Source organism: Carassius carassius, chromosome 2 (genome assembly GCF_963082965.1).
Source record: "Carassius carassius chromosome 2, fCarCar2.1, whole genome shotgun sequence".
In the NCBI taxonomy this organism is placed as follows: Eukaryota; Metazoa; Chordata; class Actinopteri; order Cypriniformes; family Cyprinidae; genus Carassius; species Carassius carassius.
In genome coordinates, this window is record NC_081756.1 from 2506045 (window position 1) to 2512044 (window position 6000).

Here is a 6000-nt window from a genome sequence, read left to right on the forward strand (position 1 = left end):
AGTTGTCAACAGTTAATTGAAGTTTATTGCCACATCAGCTTCACACAGACTATTTCATGGCAAAGATTATACATTAAACATATAGTAGAACACAAAATACAAATACAAACATCAAATAATTAATAACAGTTATATAACAAAGTATAACACAGACATTTCTATAAAAATGTTTTGAAATTAATTGTAAAAAAAAAAAACTTATAAAAAGTCTTCTAAAACATGTCCTTCAGAGGTTGTCCTGTTGATAATCTTTGTCTCATGACATTAAATATTGGACAGACCAAAAGCACATGTTTTACTCTCACGTGAGTCCTGCGATACCGACATTTTGGTTCTTCTTCACCAACCAATAAATGTCCATGAGTTAATCTAGTATGTCCAATACACCTTTATACACTTATAAACTTGGTCATGGCTGGATTTAAAATAATAAATATATCTTCCTACAATAGAATTGATTTCAAATTGTGTTATTTTGACATTCTTTAAAGTTTTCAACACAAATATTTCACAATATGATTAAAACCATTACCAAATGGTTTCCAGTCTCATGATTGTCAAGTTCATGGTTTTCTCACGGAATCGAGCTACTTGAGAACGTACTCGGTTACTAACGTAACCTCGGTTCTCTCTAGACGAGCGAACGAGTACTGCGTCTTAGCTAAGACGCTACGGGAAAAGTCTCTTCTCACGAAATACTGAAGAAAAAAATTATCCTTAATTTTGTATTTTTGTAAAGAGCATTTGCAGCAGTACACAGCCATAGGCGAGACGGCTCGCTGGCTCATTGGCTGTTCTGCGGCAACTGCACAGCCTATCGAGTGCAGGCTGATGCAACATCAGACCAATAAGGACGCTTCGCGCCCTTCTTGCCACTTCCCGCCGAAACGGGTGTGGCCCAACCTATAAAAGGAGCTTGAAAAGGCGAACCAGAGTGAATCGTACGCACGGCAGAGAACACAGTACTCGTTCGCTCTTCTAGAGAGAACCGACGTTACGTTAGTAACCGAGTACGTTCTCTTACGAGAGCTCTCTCGTACTGCGTCTTAGCTAAGACGCTACGGGAACCCTATGTAAAACGCAGTGCGCGCAGGGATCACACACCAATAAACCTGAAGCAACGCCCAGGATTTACAGTGCACAGTCACCCGAGGGACTCACAGAGAGTCCAGGACAGGAAGGGGGAAAACCCTTCCTTCCCATATCTAGCAGTATCCGCAGATGCGGCAATATGACATCACACAGCCGAGGCAAGGCCTGACCAATGTGGCAATGCTGGTCTTATGCAATACTGCCCATATAACAGTCGGCAGCGCATAACTCTCACCAACTCAGAGTTCCCCTCAGGGCCCTGATTCGACTATACCGACAGCAGCCTTGCTTGCAAGGCGGGAACTTCCAGGTTATAGAACCTGATAAATGTAGACGGCGAGGCCCAACCTGCCGCCATACATATATCCTGCAAGGATCCCAGTAGACCACGCCCACGATGATGCGACGCCCCTTGTGGAGTGTGCTCTGACGCCCAGTGGGCACTGAAGGCCCCTTGAAGCATAAGCTAATGCTATGGCGTCAACTATCCATCTGGATAGAGTCTGTCTCGAAACAGCCATTCCCTTGAAACGTCGACTGAACGAGACAAACAGCTACTCAGTCTGTCGAAAGACAGCGGAGCGAGACACATAAGCTCTTAAAACCCTAACAGGGCAAAGAAGACTCGAGTCTCTATCCTCTCCTGACACCGACAGGGCAATAACCTGAGCCCGAAATGGCGTGTTGAGGGACTTTGGCACATAACCGTGCCTAGGTTTGAGTATGACCCTTGAGTCATTAGGCCCAAACTCCAAGCACGACTGGCTCACCGAGAGCGCGTGCAGGTCACCCACACCCTTCACTGAAGCGAGAGCCAACAAGAATACTGTCTTGAACGACAGATGCTGGAGGCTAATCGATTGGATAGGCTCAAAAGGGGGACCCTTCATGGCCTCCAAAACCGCCGCAAGGTCCCACATAGGGACTGACGGAGGTCTGGGAGGATTCAGCCTCCTAGCTCCTCTAAGGAAGCGGATGACCAAATTGTTCCTTCCTATTGACTGACCGAGCGCTGTTTCAGACAGCTCCGTCACCTCACAACTAAGGGGTGAACATCCCCGAGCTGTGCACCAGCTGGAGAACACCGACCACTTCGAGGCATACAGCCGTCGTGTCGACGGAGCTCTAGCCTGAGTGATGGTATTTAGCACTCCCACTGCGAGATCAGCGGGTAACCGTTGAGCGCCCACACATGGAGGGACCACAACTCCGGTTGAGGGTGCCAAATCGAACCCCTGGCCTGCGAGAGGAGGTCCCTCCTCAACGGCACTGGCCACGGGGCGACATCTGCTAACTGCATCAAATCTGGGAACCATGGTTGTTTCTTCCAAAAAGGTGCTACAAGCAGTATTGAACATCTCGTTTCTCTCACCCGTTCTATCACCTGCGGAAGGAGGGAGACGGGAGGGAAAGCATAAAGCGGGCAGCACGGCCATTTCCGTGACAGCGCGCTTTCGTTCTTGGAAAAGAATGCAGGGCAATGAGCGTTTTCGTGGGACGCAAAGAGGTCCACCTCTGCCCTGCCTAATCTCTCCCACCACAGCCGGACTGTTTGCGGGTGTAGAGACCATTCGCCCGTGGGAACATTGTCTCTGGAGAGCCTGTTTGGACCCAGATTCTGTAGCCCAGGCACATGAACTGCCCTCAGCAAGTGCAAGTTGCGCTGAGCCCAAACCAGGAGGCGTTCTGCCAGCCTGTACAGGTTTCGGGACCCGAGATCCGCCCTGGCGATTTATATAGGACACCACAGACATGTTGTCCGAACGTACTAAGATGTGGTGGCCCTTGATTTGGGGACAAAAGCGCGTCAGCGCGTTCTCCACTGCCATCATTTCCAGACAGTTGATATGATGGAGCTTTTCCCGTTCTGACCACAGGCCAAAGGACGGTCTGCCCTCGAGCAGCGCTCCCCATCCCGAAGTGGAGGCGTCCGTCGACACCATCTTCAGATTCGAGGAAGTCCCCAGGCTTACACCTGATTGGTACCAGCCGTTTGCTGTGACGCAGCCCTGATCGACCTTGAGACGCAGTCGGCCAGATATCCTCGCCTTCAGCCAGAGCTGCAGGGGGCGCATGCGGAGCAGGCCCAGCTGCAGAACCGGAGATGCTGAGGCCATGAGGCCCAGCACCTTCTGACAGTGTTTGAGCGAAATGGTCGCGCCGCAGCGGAAAGAACTCGCTGCGCGCTGAATGCCCAACGCGCTCTGTGGTGACAGCCACGCCGTCATGGAACACGAGTTCAGAACTATACCCAAAAACAGTATCGTCTGACTGGGGTTCAGCGAACTCTTCGTCCAATTGACACTGAGACCGAGTTTCTCGAGGTGATCGAGTAAAACGGCCCTGTTCTCCACGAGCTCCGCTCGTGATCGAGCCAGAATCAGCCAGTCGTCCAAATAATTCAGCACTCGCATGCCTCTGAGTCTGAGAGGAGCGAGCGCTGCGTCCATGCACCTCGTAAACGTACGAGGAGCTACGGACAAGCCGAACGGCAGGACTGTAAACTGGTATGCCTGGCCCTCGAAGGCGAATCTCAAATATCGCCTGTGACTTGACGCTATCTGTATTTGAAAATACGCGTCCTTCAGATCTATTGACATGAACCAGTCTCCTCTGCGAATCTGCGCTAGGAGCTTCCTGGTCGTAAGCATTCTGAAACTGCGTTTCACCAATGCCTTGTTCAGCTGTCTTAGATCCAGTATGGGCCTGAGACCCCCGTCTTTCTTGGGCACCAGAAAGTATCTGCTGTACAGCCCCCCCTCGCTTTGAGCTCGAGACACAGGCTCTACAGCCCCTTTGCTCAACAGTTTTGATATTTCGGCCCGAAGTATGTGTGCTACTTCTGTTTTGATCGTAGTTTCGACGCGCGTAGCCTCTCTTTATAATGCCTAGCACCCAATCCGAAACCCCTGGAAGCGCTGACCATGCATCTGCATGAATGGCTAAGGGCTGGATGCGAAGCACGCTCTGTTGACTGGGCAACGGCGGCGCTTGGGTGCGCTGCACCATGGGCGTTACGCCTGTGACATTTGAGGCGGGGAGTGCGCTGATCACAGCGGGCAGATCGCTCCTCCTCGACCCCGTCCCGGTGCTTAACTGATTGGGGGAGGGCTGAGCGGGTCCCGTGGGACTCCTGATGTCTGCGAGTAACTGTGGGCTGCAAGTGTGCACATTTACCACTTTCGACTCGCTGTCTGCCTGGGCAGAGTGTACGTGCACGGGTTTCGTTTTTACAGAAACCACGCGCCGTGTGTGACATAGTGTATGCGGGCACTGGGGAGTGGGCACGTTTACTATGTGGCGCGCGTGACCGACCTGAGTCGATCTTATGTGCACGAGCCCTGTGTGCAGGGCTGTGCTTACATGTGGAGATGGGCACTGAGGAGTGGGCATCATCACTACATTTATAGCACCATCGGCCGTGGCCGGACGAACGTGCACGGGTTTCGTTTTTACAGAAATCACATGACGCGTGTGACATAGTGATTGTGGGCACTGAGGAGTGGGCACGTATACTATGCAGTGCGCGCGATCGACTTGAGTCGCTTTTATGGGCGCGAGCCCTGTATGAAGGGCTGTGCTTATATGTGGAGATGGGCATCGAGATATGCATATATGAGATATGCATCGCCACTGCATTTATAGCACCATCAGTTGTGGCCGGGAAACCAGAAAAAAACCTTTTTCGGGAAATATCTGGGTAGCCGTGATAACGTTTTTTTTTTTTTTTGTGCAGGCAAGCGGGCCACCGTACAGGCTTGCGCATTGCAAAAGACGCTGAAACAGTCACAATCCCTGGAACTGAAACAGCGGCGCACTTAGGTGAGAGTTCGGCCGCGGCGACTTGTGCACCGGCGCTTTCCTAGGATGGCTTCGGCCTCACCGTAATCCTCTGCCGTGGTCCCCGCAGCGCAGGGCGACAGCCGGTAGAGCGAGAACGGGGGTCTCGAGCTGCGTTGCTGAAGCTGTTGTGATAACGGCTTTTGTGTGCAGGCAAGCTGGCAACTGTGCAGGCTTGCGCGTTGCAGAAAACACTGAGACAGTCACAATTCCTGGAACTGAAACAGCGGCACGCTTGGGTGAGAGCTCGGCCACAGCGGAACTCGTACATCGGCGCTTCGATGAAGCAGCCATCGTGTGTAGTGCAGACGCAGCCTGCTCAGCAGCAGAAAGGATTCGCGTGAGCAGAGGTGACGTCATGCAGCAGGCTTTAGATGGCAACACCGCTTTCGTCCGCCGTCCAGCAGAGGGCGGATAAAGGTGTGTTGCTATCGCCTGTTCCACCGGCGGAAGTGACTTGTAGATCCTGTTCTTAGCATCATCCAGTGTGGAGAATGCTAGTGAGACAGACGAACGAGTTTGCGCTGAATATGGAGCGTTCCAAGCCTTTGCCACATCTTCGTAAAGATCAGGAAGAAATGAGGTGGGCTTTGAGAAGTACGCTCATCCGAAAGGAAACTACCATCCAGCCAGGAACGAGAGGGGGGGGGGGGCGCTGGTGCAGACCACTCGAGGCCGAGACTTGTCGCGGCCAGCGTGAGCACTCGCCTCGGCTCCTTCTCGATGTCAACTCGTTTGCTGGGCTTCTGAGAAGAAGGCGCGAGATCCTCGGAGCTCGCCCAGCCCTCACTGCCCGAAGCTGGCAGAGAGCGCGTGTCCTCTTCCCCCGATGCGGCCCTTAGATCGACTTCCTCGGACGACGCGGCGGCAAACAGCGGGCGCTGCCCATCGGGAAGCGATGCAGGGGAGGCCGGTGAAGCAGGGCGAATCGGCGAGCTCTGTTGAGCTGAAGACGGTTCCGGAATCCGCTGGAAGCGGCGCTTTTACGGCGCCCCAGCGCAGCGGAGAATGCAGGCTCAGAGAAAAAGGCCAAGCGAGTCCTCAGAGTCACCATGGCAACCGCTCACA